Here is a 15,498-nt window from a genome sequence, read left to right on the forward strand (position 1 = left end):
AGGTTCAGTTCAGCAGTTACATTCATTGTGGACTGGTCCAGCTCAGCACAGCTACATTCTCTGTGGACAGCTCCAGTTCAGCACAGCTATATTATGTGTAGACAAGTCCAAATCAGAACGGTTACATTCAGTGCGGATATATCCAGTTCAACACAGTTACATTCAGTGTGGACAGGTCCAGCTCATCACAGTTATATTCAGTGTGGACAGGTCCAGTTCAGCATAATTCCATTCAATGTGGACACGTCCAGTGCAGTACGGTTAAACTCAGTGTGGGCAGGCCCAGTTCAGCACATTTACATTCTGTGTGCACAGGGCCAGTTCAGCACATTTACATTCAGTGTTCACAGGGCCAGTTCAGCACATTTACATTCAGTGTGGACAGATCCAGTTAAGCACAGTTACATTCAGTGTGGACAGGGCCAGTTCAGCACATTTACTTTCAGTGTGGACAGGTCCAGTTCAGCACAGTTACATTCAGTGTGCACAGGTCCAGTTGAGCACAGTTACCTTCAGTGTGCACAAGTCCAGTTCAGCACAGTTACATTCATTGTGGACAGGTCCAGTTCAACACAGTTATACTCAGTGTGCACAGGTTCAGATCAGTAGAGTTACATTATTTGTTCACAGGTCATGTTCAGCACAGTTACATTCAGTGTGGACACGTCCAATTCAGCAAAGTTTCATTCAGTGTGGACAGAACCTGTTCAGCACAGTTACATTCAGTGAGGAAAGGACCAGTTCCGTAGGGTTACACTCAATGTGGACAAGTCCAGTTCAGCAGAGTTACATTAATTGTGGACAGGTCCAGTTCAGCACGGCAACATTCAGTGTGGACAGGTCCAGTTCAACACAGATACATTCAGTATGTACAGTTGTAGTTCAGCTAAATGCCATTCAGTGTGGACAGTTCCAAATCATCACAGTTACATTCAGTGTGCAACGATAGATTTCAGTAAAATTATATTCAGTGTGGACAGGTCCAGTTTAGCAGTTACATTCAGTGTGGACAGGTGCCGTTCAGCACAGCTAAATTCAGTGCGGACAGGTCCAATTCAGCACAGTTAAATTCAGTGTGGACAGGTCCGGGTCAGTACATTTACATTCAGTGTGGACCGGTCCAATTTAGCACAATTACATTCAGTGAAGACAGGAGCAGTTCATCACAGTTATATTTAGAGTTGGCAGGTCCAGATCAACACCGTTAGATTCAGTGTGGACAGGACCAGTTCATCACTGTTACAATCAGTGTGGATAAGTCCAGAACAGCGCAGATAAATTCAGTATGGATAGGTCCAGTTCAGCACCGTTCCTTTCAGTTTGGACAGGTCCATCCAGCACAATTACTTTCAGTGTGGGCAGATTCAGTTCAACAGTTTACATTCAGTGTGGGCAGGTCCAGTTCGGCATAATTTATTTCAGTGTGGACAGATTCACTTCAACACAGTTACATTCTCAGTGGACAGTTCCATTCAACACAGTTACATTCATTGTACACAGGTCCAGTTCAGAACGGTTACATTCAGTGTGGACAGATCCAGTTCAGCTCAGTTACATTCAGTGCGGACATTTCTAGTTCAGCATAGTTACAATAATTGCAGACTGATCCTGTTCAGCTTTGTTACAATAATTGCAGATTGATCCAGTTCAGCACTGTTACATACAGTGTGGACAGACCCAGTTCAGCACAATTATTTCATTGTGGACAGATCCAGTTCTGCACAGTTACATTCAGTGCGAACATGTCCAGTTCAGTTAAGTTATATTTAGTATGGACTGGTCCAGTTCAGCCCGGTAACAATCAGTGCGGAGACGTCTAGTTCAGCACAATTACATTAATTGCGGACAGATCCAGTTCAGCACTGTTATATTCAGTGTCGACAGATCCAGTTCAGCAAATTTACATACAGTGTGGACAGGTCCCGTTCAGCACAATTATTTCACTGTAGACAGATCCTGTTCAGCACAGTTAAATTCAGTGTGAACATGTCCAGATCAGCACAGTTATATTCCATGAGCACTGGTCCAGTTCAACACAGTTACATTTAGTGTGGAGATATCCAATTCACTACAGTTACATTCAGTGTGCACAGGTCCTGCTCAGCACGTTTGCATGCAGTCTGGACACGTCCAGTACTGCAAATTTTCATTCAGTGTGGACAGAACCAGTTCATCAGAGTTACATTCAGTGAGGAAAGGACCAGTTCAGCACGATTACATTCAGTGTGGATAGGTTAAGTTCATCACAGTTACAATCAGTGTGCTCAGGAACAGTTCAGCACAGTTACATTCAGTGTGTACAGTTCCAGCTCAGCACCACTCCACTCAATCTGAACAGGTCCAGTTCAGCAGTTACATTCATTGTGGACTGGTCCAGCTCAGCACATCTACATTCTCTGTGGACAGCTCCAGTTCAGCACAGCTATATTATGTGTAGACAAGTCCAAATCAGAACGGTTACATTCAGTGCGGATATATCCAGTTCAACACAGTTACATTCAGTGTGGACAGGTCCAGCTCATCATAGTTATATTCAGTGTGGACAGGTCCAGTTCAGCATAATTCCATTCAATGTGGACACGTCCAGTGCAGTACGGTTAAACTCAGTGTGGGCAGGCCCAGTTCAGCACATTTACATTCTGTGTGCACAGGGCCAGTTCAGCACATTTACATTCAGTGTTCACAGGGCCAGTTCAGCACATTTACATTCAGTGTGGACAGATCCAGTTAAGCACAGTTACATTCAGTGTGGACAGGGCCAGTTCAGCACATTTACTTTCAGTGTGGACAGGTCCAGTTCAGCACAGTTACATTCAGTGTGCACAGGTCCAGTTGAGCACAGTTACCTTCAGTGTGCACAAGTCCAGTTCAGCACAGTTACATTCATTTTGGACAGGTCCAGTTCAACACAGTTATACTCAGTGTGCACAGGTTCAGATCAGTAGAGTTACATTATTTGTTCACAGGTCATGTTCAGCACAGTTACATTCAGTGTGGACACGTCCAATTCAGCAAAGTTTCATTCAGTGTGGACAGAACCTGTTCAGCACAGTTACATTCAGTGAGGAAAGGACCAGTTCCGTAGGGTTACACTCAATGTGGACAAGTCCAGTTCAGCAGAGTTACATTAATTGTGGACAGGTCCAGTTCAGCACGGCAACATTCAGTGTGGACAGGTCCAGTTCAACACAGATACATTCAGTATGTACAGTTGTAGTTCAGCTAAATGCCATTCAGTGTGGACAGTTCCAAATCATCACAGTTACATTCAGTGTGCAACGATAGATTTCAGTAAAATTATATTCAGTGTGGACAGGTCCAGTTTAGCAGTTACATTCAGTGTGGACAGGTGCCGTTCAGCACAGCTAAATTCAGTGCGGACAGGTCCAATTCAGCACAGTTAAATTCAGTGTGGACAGGTCCGGGTCAGTACAGTTACATTCAGTGTGGACCGGTCCAATTTAGCACAATTACATTCAGTGAAGACAGGAGCAGTTCATCACAGTTATATTTAGAGTTGACAGGTCCAGATCAACACCGTTAGATTCAGTGTGGACAGGACCAGTTCATCACTGTTACAATCAGTGTGGATAAGTCCAGAACAGCGCAGCTAAATTCAGTATGGACAGGTCCAGTTCAGCACCGTTCCTTTCAGTTTGGACAGGTCCATCCAGCACAATTACTTTCAGTGTGGGCAGATTCAGTTCAACAGTTTACATTCAGTGTGGGCAGGTCCAGTTCGGCATAATTTATTTCAGTGTGGACAGATTCACTTCAACACAGTTACATTCTCAGTGGACAGTTCCATTCAACACAGTTACATTCATTGTACACAGGTCCAGTTCAGAACGGTTACATTCAGTGTGGACAGGTCCAGTTCAGCTCAGTTACATTCAGTGCAGACATTTCTAGTTCAGCATAGTTACAATAATTGCAGACTGATCCTGTTCAGCTTTATTACAATAATTGCAGATTGATCCAGTTCAGCACTGTTACATACTGTGTGGACAGACCCAGTTCAGCACAATTATTTCATTGTGGACAGATCCAGTTCTGCACAGTTACATTCAGTGCGAACATGTCCAGTTCAGTTAAGTTATATTTAGTATGGACTGGTCCAGTTCAGCCTGGTAACAATCAGTGCGGAGACGTCTAGTTCAGCACAATTACATTAATTGCGGACAGATCCAGTTCAGCACTGTTATATTCAGTGAGGACAGATCCAGTTCAGCAAATTTACATACAGTGTGGACAGGTCCCGTTCAGCACAATTATTTCAGTGTAGACAGATCCTGTTCAGCACAGTTAAATTCAGTGCGAACATGTCCAGATCAGCACAGTTACATTCCATGAGCACTGGTCCAGTTCAACACAGTTACATTTAGTGTGGAGATATCCAATTCACTACAGTTACATTCAGTGTGCACAGGTCCTGCTCAGCACGTTTGCATGCAGTCTGGACACGTCCAGTACTGCAAATTTTCATTCAGTGTGGACAGAACCAGTTCATCAGAGTTACATTCAGTGAGGAAAGGACCAGTTCAGCACGGTTACATTCAGTGTGGATAGGTTAAGTTCATCACAGTTACAATCAGTGTGCTCAGGAACAGTTCAGCACAGTTACATTCAGTGTGTACAGTTCCAGCTCAGCACCACTCCACTCAATCTGAACAGGTCCAGTTCAGCAGTTACATTCATTGTGGACTGGTCCAGCTCAGCACAGCTACATTCTCTGTGCACAGCTCCAGTTCAGCACAGCTATATTATGTGTAGACAAGTCCAAATCAGAACGGTTACATTCAGTGCGGATATATCCAGTTCAACACAGTTACATTCAGTGTGGACAGGTCCAGCTCATCACAGTTATATTCAGTGTGGACAGGTCCAGTTCAGCATAATTCCATTCAATGTGGACACGTCCAGTGCAGAACGGTTAAACTCAGTGCGGGCAGGCCCAGTTCAGCACATTTACATTCTGTGTGCACAGGGCCAGTTCAGCACATTTACATTCAGTGTTCACAGGGCCAGTTCAGCACATTTACATTCAGTGTGGACAGATCCAGTTAAGCACAGTTACATTCAGTGTGGACAGGGCCAGTTCAGCACATTTACTTTCAGTGTGGACAGCTCCAAATCAACATAGTAAGTTTCAGTGTGGACATGACCAGTTCCTCATAGTTACATTCAGTGTCGACAAGTCCAGAACAGCACATGTAAATTCAATATGGACAGAGCCAGTTCAGCACAGTTACATTCATTGTGGTCAGGTCAAGTTCAGCACAGTTACTTTCAATTTGGACAGGTCCAGTTCAGCACAATTACTTTCAGTGTGGACAGGTCCAGTTCAGCATAATTACTTTCAGTGTGGACAGATTCAGTTCAACATACTTACATTCAGTATGGGCAGGTACGGGTCGGCATAATTTCTTTCAGTGTGGACAGATTCATTTCAACACAGTTCATTGTGCAAAGGTCCAGTTCAGAACGGTTACATTCAGTGTGGACAGGTCCAGTTCAGCACGGCTACATTCAGTGTGGACAGTTCAAGTTCAGTAACCTTACATTCAGTGTGCACAGATCCAGTTCAGCATGGCTATATTCAGTGCGGTCAGGCCCAGTTCAGCACATTACATCAGTGTGGACTGGTCCAGTTCAGCACGGTTACAGTCAGTGCGGGATGTTCTGGTTCAGCATAGATACAATAATTGCAGACTGATCCAGTTCAGCACTGTTACATTCCGTGTGGACAGATCCAGTTCACCAAAGTTACATTCAGTGTGGATTGAACCAGTTCAACAGAGTTACATTCAGTGAGGAAAGGACCAGTTCAGCAAGGTTACATTCAGTGTGGATCGGTTCAGTTCAGCACAGTTACAATCAGTGTGGACAGGACCAGTTCAGCAAAGTCACACTCAATGTGGACAGGCCTAGTTCAGCAACGTGAAATTCAGTGTGTGCAGTTCCAGCTCAGCACAATTCCTGTCAGTGTGAACAGGTCGATTTCAACAGTTACATTCAGTGTGGACTGGTCAAGCTCAGCACAGTTATATTCTGTGTATACAGGTCCAGTTCAGCACCGTTACATTCATTGCGGACATATGCAGTTCAATACAGTCACATTCCATGTGGACATGTCCAGCTTAGCACGGTTACATTCAGTACGGACATGTCCAGTTCTGCACAATTTCATTCAATGTGGACAGGTCCAGTTCAGCACGGTTACATTCAGTGCGGACAGGCCCAGTTCAGCATGGCTACATTCAGTGCGGACAGGCCCAGTGCAGCACATTACAGTCAGTGTGGACATAACCAGTTCAGCACAATTCCATACAATGTGGACAGGCCTACTTCAGCACCGTGAAATTTAGTGTGGACAGGTCCAGTTCAGCACAGGTTCAACCAGTGTGGATAGGTCCAGTTCAGCACGGTTACAATCAGTGTGCAAAGGACCAGTTCAACCCAGTTACATTCAGTGTGGACAGGTCTACTGCAGCACAGTTATTTTCAATGCAGACAGGTCCAGTTGAACACAGTTATACTCACTGTGCACAGGTCCAGATCAGCACAGTTTCATTATGTGTGCGCAGGTCCCGTTCAGCACGGTAACATTCAGTGTTTACAGGTCCAGTACAGCACAGTTACATTTAGTGTGGACACATCCAATTCAGCAAATTTTCTTTCAGTGTGGACAGAACCAGTTCAGCACAGTTACATTCAGTGAGGAAAGGAATAGTTCGGCACGGTTACACTCAGTGTGGATAGGTCCAGTTCAGCAGAGTTACATTCAGTGTGGACAGTTCAGCACGGCAACATTGAGTGTGGACAGGACCATTTCAGCACAGTTACATTCAGTGTGGAAGGTCCAGTTCAGCTTCTACATTCATTGTGGACAGGTGCAGTGCAGCACAGTTAAATTCAGTGTCGACAGGTGCAGTTCAGCGCAGTTAAATTCAGTGTCGACATTTCTAGTTCAGCAGAGTTAAATTCAGTGTGGACAGGTCCGGTTCAGTACATTTTCTTTCGCTGTGGACAGGTCCAGTTCAGGACAATTCCATTCAATTTGAACAGGTCCAGTTCAGCACGGTTACATTCAGTGTGGACAAGCTCAGTTCAGCACGGCTAATTGCAGAGTGGACAGTTCCAATTTAGCATAGATACTTTCAGTGTGGACAGGTCCAGTTCAATACAATTACATTCATTGTGGACAGGTCCAGCTCAGCACGGTTACATTCAGTTTGGACATGTCCAGTTCAGCAAAATTCCATTCAATGTGGACAGATCCATTTCAACACGGTTACATTCAGTGTGGACATGTCCGTTTCAGCATGGCTCCTTGCAGTGTAAACAGTACCAATTCAGCATAGATAACTTCAGTGTGGACAGGTCCAGTGCAGCAGGTTACAATCAGTGAGCACAGGTCCAGTTCACCCCAGTTACATTCAGTGTGGACAGGTCCACTGCAGCACAGTTATATTCAAAGCAGACATTTCTAGTTCAGCATAGTTACAATAATTGCAGACTGATCCAGTTTAGCATTGTTACAACAATTGCAGACTGATCCAGATCAGCACTGTTACATTCAGTGTGGACAGACTCAGTTCAGCACCATTATTTCATTGTGGACAGATCCAGTTCAGCACAGTTACATTCAGTGCGAACATGTCCAGTTCAGCTAAGTTATATTCGGTATGCACTGGTCCAGTTCAGCACGGTTACAATCAGTGCAGAAAGGTCTAGTTCAGCACAGTTACATTAATTCCGGACAGATCCAGTTCAGCACTGTTACATTCAGTGTGGACAGGTCCAGTTCAGCAAATTTACATACAGTGTGGACAGGTCCAGTTCAGCACAATTATTTCAGTGTAGACAGATCCTGTTCAGCACAGTTACATTCAGTGCGAACATGTCCAGATCAGCACAGTTATATTCCATGTGCACTGGTCCAGTTCAGCACGGTTACATTTAGTGCGGAGATATCCAGTTCACTACAGTTACATTCAGTGTGCACAGGTCCAGCTCAGCACGTTTACATGCAGTTTGGACACGTCCAGTACTGCAAATTTTCATTCAGTGTGGACAGAACCAGTTAGACAGAGTTACATTCAGTGAGGAAAGGACCAGTTCAGCACGGTTACATTCAGTGTGGATAGGTTAAGTTCAGCACAGTTACAAGCAGTGTGCTCAGGAACAGTTCAGCACAGTTACATTCACTGTGTACAGTTCCAGCTCAGCACAACTCCACTCAATCTGAACAGGTCCAGTTCAGCAGTTACATTCATTGTGGAATGGACCAGCTCAGCACATTTACATACACTGTGGACAGCTCCAGTTCAGTACAGCTATATTATGTGTAGACAACTCCAAATCAGAATGGTTATATTCAGTGCGGATATATCCAGTTCAACACAGTTACATTCAGTGTGGACAGGTCCAGCTCATCACAGTTATATTCAGTGTGGACAGGTCCAGTTCAGCATAATTCCATTCAATGTGGACACGTCCAGTTCAGTACGGTTAATTTCAGTGTGGACAGGTCCAGTTCAGCACGGTTACTTTCAGTGTGGACAGTTCAAATTAATCATAGATACATTCAGTGTGGACAGGTCCAGTTCAGCAGAGTAGCATTCAGTGTGCACATGTCCACTTCAGCAAAGTTCCATTCAATGTGGACAGGCCTAGTTCAGCACCGTTTAATTCAGTGTGGGCAGGTCCAGTTCAGCGCATGTACATTCAGTGTGGTTAGGTCCAGTTCAGCACAGTTACAATCATTGTGCAGAGGTCCAGTTAACCCCAGTTACATTCAGTGTGGACAGGTCCACTGCAGCACAGTTTTATTCAATGTGGACAGGTCCAGTTCAACACAGTTATACTCATTGTGAACGGGTCCAGACCAGCACAGTTACATTATGTGTGCACAGGTCCCGTTCAGCACGGTTACATTCAGTGTGGACTGGTCCAGTTCAGCAAAGTTTCATTCAGTGTGGAAGGTGCAGTTCAGCACAGTTACTTTCTGTGTGGACAGGTCCAATTCAACACAGTTACATTCAGAATTTACATCTTAATGTTCAGCTAAATGCCATTCAGTGTGGACAGGTCTAATTCATTACAGTTACATTCAGTGTGCAAAGGTACAGTTCAGCACAATTATATTCAGTGTGGACAGGTCCAGTTTAGCAGTTACATTCAGTGTGGAGAGGTGCCGTTCAGCACAGTTAAATTCTGTGTGGATAGGTCCAGTTCAGCACAGTTAAATTCAGTGTGGACAGGTCCGGGTCAGTACATTTGCACTCAGTGTGGACAGGTCCAGTTCAGCACATCTACATTAAGTGTGCAAAGGTCCAGTTCAGCACAGATACTTTCAGTGTGGACAGGCCCAGTTCAGCACATATACATTCAGTGTGGGCAGGCCCAGTTCAGCACATTTACATTCAGTGTGCACAGGGCCAGTTCAGCACATTTACATTCAGTGTGGACAGATCCAGTTAAGTACAGTTACATTCAGTGTGGACAGAGCCAATTCAGCACAGTTACATTCAGTGTGCACAGGGCCAGTTCAGCACAATTACATTCAGTGACGACAGGACCAGTTCAGCATATTTACTTTCAGTGTGGACAGTTCCAAATCAACATAGTTAGATTCAGTGTGGACATGACCAGTTCCTCATAGTTACATTCAGTGTGGACAAACCAGAACAGCACATGAAAATTCAGTATGGACAGATCCAGTTCAGCAAAGTTACATTCATTGTGGTCAGGTCAAGTTCAGCACAGTTACTTTCAGTTTGGACAGGTCCAGTTCAGCACAATTACTTTCAGTGTGGACAGGTCCAGTTCAGCACAATTACTTTCAGTGTGGACAGATTCAGTTCAACATACATACATTCAGTGCGGCCAGGTCCAGGTCGGCATAATTTCTTTCAGTGTGGACAGATTCATTTCAACACAGTTCATTGTGCACAGGTCCAGTTCAGAACGGTTACTTTCAGTGTGGACAGGCCCAGTTCAGCACGGCTACATTCAGTGTGGAAAGTTGAAGTTCCGTAACGTTACATTCAGTGTGCACAGATCCAGTTCAGCATGGCTACATTCAGTGCGGACAGGCCCAGTTCAGCACATTACATCAGTGTGGACTGGTCCAGTTCAGCACGGTTACAGTCAGTGCGGGCTGTTCTGGTTCAGCATAGTTACAATAATTGCAGACTGATCCAGTTCAGCACTGTTACATTCAGTGTGGACAGATCCAGTTCACCAAAGTTACATTCAGTGTGGATTTAACCAGTTCATCAGATTTTCATTCAGTGAGGAAAGGACCAGTTCAGCACGGTTACATTCAGTGTGGATAGGTTCAGTTCAGCACAGCTACAATCAGTGTGGACAGGAGCAGTTCAGCAAAGATACACTCAATGTGGACAGGCCTAGTTCAGCAACATGAAATTCAGTGTGTACAGTTCCAGCTCAGCACAATTCCACTCAGTGTGAACAGGTCGATTTCAGCAGTTACATTCAGTGTGGACTGGTCCAGCTCAGCACAGTTAAATTCAGTGTGGACAGCTCCAGTTCAGCACAGTTACATTCTGTGTAGACAGGTCCAGTTCAGCACGGTTACATTCAGTGCGGACATATGCAGTTCAATACAATCACATTCAGTGTGGACAGGTCCAGCTTATCACGGTTACATTCAGTACGGACATGTCCAGTTCAGCAGAATTTCATTCAATGTGGACAGGTCCAGTTCAGCACGGTTAAATTCAGTGCGGACAGGCCCAGTTCAGCATGGCTACATTCACTGCGGACAGGCCCAGTGGAGCACATTACAGTCAGTGTGGACAGAACCAGTTCTTCAGAGTTACATTCAGTGAAGAAAGGGCCAGTTCAGCACGGTTACATTCAGTGTTAATAGATTCAGTTCAGCACAGTTACAATATGCGTGCTCAGGAACAGTTCAGCACAGTTACATTCAGTGCGGACATATGCAGTTCAATACAATCACATTCAGTGTGGACAGGTCAAGCTTAGCACGGTTAAATTCAGTACGGACATGTCCAGTTCAGCACAATTTCATTCAATGTGGACAGGTCCAGTTCAGCACGGTTACATTCAGTGCAGACAGGCCCAGTTCAGCATGGCTACATTCAGTGCGGACAGGCCCAGTGCAGCACATTAGAGTCAGTGTGGACAGAACCAGTTCTTCCGAGTTACATTCAGTGAGGAAAGGGCCAGTTCAGCATGGTTACATTCAGTGTTGATAGGTTCAGTTCAGCACAGCTACAATCTGCGTGCTCAGGAACAGTTCAGCACATTTACATTCAATGCAGAAAGGTCCAGTTCAACACAGTTAGATTGAGTGTGTGCAGTTCCAGCTTAGCTCAAATGCACTCAGTGTGAACAGGTCGATTTCAGCAGTTACATTCAGTGTGGACTGGCCCAGTTCAGCACAGTTATATTCGGTGTAGACAGGACCAGTTCAGCACGGTTACATTCAGTGCAGATATATCCAGTTCAATACAGTTACTTTCTGAGTGGACAGGTCTAGCTCAGCACGGTTATATTCAGTGTGGACATGTCCAGTTCAGTTCAATTCCATTCAATGTGGACAGGTCAACTTCAGCACGGTTACATTCAATGTGGACAGGTCCAGTTCAGCACGGCTTCTTGCAGTGTGGACAGTTCCAAATCAGCATAGATACATTCAGTATGGACAGGTCCAGTTCAGCACAGTAGCATTCAGTCGGTACATGTCCACTTCAGCAAAGTTACATTCAATGTGGACAGGCCTAGTCCAGTACAGTTACATTCAGTGTGGACAGGTCCAGCTCAGCAAGGTTACATGCAGTTTGGAGACGTCCAGTTCTGCAAAATTTCATTCAGTGTGGACAGAACCAGTTCATCAGATTTACATTCAATGAGGAAAAGACCTGATCAGCACGTTTACATTCAGTGTGAATAGGTTCATTTCAGCACAGTTACAATCAGTTGTGCTCAGAAACAGTTCAGCACAATTACTTTCAATGTGGACTGGTCCTGTTCAACTCAGTTACATTCAGTGTGTACAGTTCCATCTCAGCACAATTCCACTCAGTGTGAACAAGTCGAGTTCAGCAGCTATATACAGTGTGATCTGGTCCAGTTCAGTACAGTTATATTCAGTGTGGACTGGTCCAGTTCAGCACAGTTACATTTTGTTTAGACAGGTCCGGTTCAGAACTGTTACATTCAGTGCGGACAGCTCCAATTCAATACAGTTACATTCAGTCTGGACAGTTCCAGGTCAGCACGGTTACATTCAATATGCACAGATCCACTTCAGCACAATTCGATACAATGTGGACAGGCCTAGTTCAGCACCATGAAATTTAGTGTGGACAGGTCAAGTTCAGCACGGGTAGAACCAGTGTGAATAGGTCCATTTCAGCACGGTTACAATCAGTGTGCAAAGGTCCAGTTCAGCCCAGTTACATTCAGTGTGGACAGGTCTACTGCAGCACAGTTATTTTCAATGCGGACAGGTCCAGTTGAACACAGTTATACTCACTGTGCACAGGTCCAGATCAGCACATCCAATTCAGCAAAGTTTCTTTCAGTGTGGACAGAACCAGTTCAGCAGAGTTACCTTCAGTGAGGAAAGGAACAGTTCGGCACGGTTACACTCAGTGTGGATAGGTCCAGTTCAGCAGAGTTACATTCAGTGTGGACAGTTCCAGTCCAGCACGGCAACATTCAGTGTGGACAGGACCATTTCAGCACAGTTGCATTCAGTGTGGAAGGTCCAGTTCAGCATCTACATTCAGTGTGGACAGGTGCAGTTCAGCACAGTTAAATTCAGTGCTGACAGGTGCAGTTCAGCAACGTTAAATTCAGTGTGGACAGGTCCGGTTCAGTACATTTTCATTCAGTGTGGACAGATCCAGTTCAGGACAATTCCATTCAATTTGAACAGGTCCAGTTCAGCACGGTTACATTCAGTGTGGACAAGCCCAGTTCAGCACGGCTAATTGCAGTGTGGGCAGTTCCAATTTAGTATAAATACATTCAGTGTGGACAGGTCCAGTTCAATACAATTACATTCATTGTGGACAGGTCCAGCTCAGCACGGTTACATTCAGTGTGGACATGTCCAGTTCAGCACAATTCCATTCAATGTGGACAGATCCAGTTCAACACGGTTACATTCAGTGTGGACATGTCCGTTTCAGCATGGCTCCTTGCAGTGTGGACAGTTCCAAATCAGCATAGATAACTTCAGTGTGGACAGGTCCACTGCAGCACAGTTATATTCAATGCGGGCTGGTCCAGTTTAGCACAGTTACATTCAGTGTGGATATGGCCAGTTCAACAAAGTTACATTCAGTGTGGTGATGTCCAGTTCTGCATGGTTACATCCAGCGCGGATATGTCCAGTTCAGCACAGTAAATTTCACTGTGGGCAGGTCCACTTCAGCACAGTTGCATTCAATGTGCACATGTCCAGTTCAGCACAATTCATTTCGTGTGCACAGGTCCTGTTTAGCACGGCTACATTCAGTGTGGAAAGGTCCATTTCAGCACGGTTACATTCAATGTGCAAACGTGCAGTTCAGCTCAGTTACAGTAAGTGTGGACAGGTCCAGTTCAGCACGGTTACATTCAGATTGGACAGGTCCATTTCAGCAAAAATACATTCAATGTAGACAGGTCCAGTTCAGCACGGTTATATACAGTGTGGACAATTCCAGCTCAGCAGAGCTTCTGTCAGTCTGGACATCTCCAATTTAGCACAATTACATTCAGTGTGGACAGCTCCAGTTCAGCATCATAGCATTTCGTGTGCACATGTCTACTTCAGCACAGTTAAATTCGATGTGGAGTCGTCCAGTTCAGCACTGACACATTCAGTGTGGTCGTGTCCAATTCAGCACGGTTACATTCCGTGTGGACAGGTCCAGATCAGCACAGTTGCATTCAGTGTGGACAACTTAACTAAAGCACAGTGAATGTTAGTGTTGTTTGTCCTGATCAGCACAGTTACATTCAGTGGACAGTTCCCGATCAGCAGGGTTACTTTCATTGAAGAGAGGTCCTGTTCAACACAGTTACATTCAGATGGACAGGCTCTGTTCAGCACGGTTACATTCACTGGGGTCAGGTCCAGTTCAAAACAGTTACATTCAGTGTGGAAATTTCCACTTCAATAAAGTTATATGCAGTGTGGACACGTCCAGTGTAACCCATTTACATTCAGTGTGGAGAGGACCAGTCCAACATAGTTGCATTCAGTGCTGGCAGATTCAGTTCAGCACTGTTACATTCAGTGTGAATAGGTCGAATCAGCACGGTTATATTCAGTGTGCAAAGGTCTAGATCAGCAGAGCTACAATCAGTGTGAACAAGACCAACTCATCACAGTTACAAACAGTATGGACAAGTCCAGTTCAGCACAGTTACATTCAGTTAGGAACGGTCCAGATCAGTACTGTTAGATTCAGTGTGGACAAGTTCAGTTCAGCAGAACTACATTCAGTTTGGTCATGTTCAGTTCGGAACAGTTACTTTCAGTGTGGACAGGTCCAGCTCATCAGATTTGCATTCAGTGTAGACAGATCCAGGCCCAACGGTTGCTTTCTTTCTGGACAGTTCCAGCTCAGCAAAGTTACATTCATGGCGGACAATTCTAGTGCAGAACAGTTACATTCAGTGTGTTGAGGTCAAGTTCAGCACAATTATCTTCAGTGTTGACATGTTCAGTTCAGGACAGTTATATTCAATGTAAAAGGTCCAGTTCAGTACAGCTTCATTCAGTGTGCATAGGTCCAGTTCTGCACAGTTACCTTTAACGCGTACAAGTCCAGTTCAGCACAGTTACATTCATGTGAACAGACCCAGGTCAGCAAAGTTACCTTCAGTTAGTCAGGTGCAGTTCAGCACAGTTACCTTCAGTGTGAACTAGTCCAGTTCAACATAGTTACATTCAGTATGGACGGGTCCAGTTCAGCAAGGATGCATTCAGACTAGACAGGTCAAGTTCAGCACGGTTACATTCAGTGTGGACAGATCCAGTTAATCAGAGTTACATTCAGTTTCGGCAGATCCAATTCAGCACAGTTACATTCAGTGAGGACAGGTCCAGTTCAGCGCAGTTACATTCACGTGGACAATTCCAGTTCCGCACTTTTACATTCAGTGTGGACAGGTCAAGCTCAACATAGATACATTCAGTGTGGAAAGGCACAGTTCAGCACAGTTACATTGTGAGTGGACAGCTCCAGGTCAGCACAGTTACATTCAGTGGACAGTTCCCGATCAGCAGGGTTACATTCATTGAAGAGAGGCCCTGTTCAACACAGTTACATTCAGATGGACAGGGTCTGATCAGCACGGTTACATTCACTGGGGTCAGATCCAGTTCAAAACAGTTACATTCAGTGTGGAAATGTCCGGTTCAATAAAGTTATATGCAGTGTGGACAGGTCCAGTAAAACCCATTTACATTCAGTGTGGAGAGGGCCAGTCCAACATAGTTGC

Source organism: Somniosus microcephalus, chromosome 4 (assembly GCF_052327205.1).
Source record: "Somniosus microcephalus isolate GS21.2 chromosome 4, FLI_Smic_1.0, whole genome shotgun sequence".
Lineage (NCBI taxonomy): Eukaryota > Metazoa > Chordata > Chondrichthyes > Squaliformes > Somniosidae > Somniosus > Somniosus microcephalus.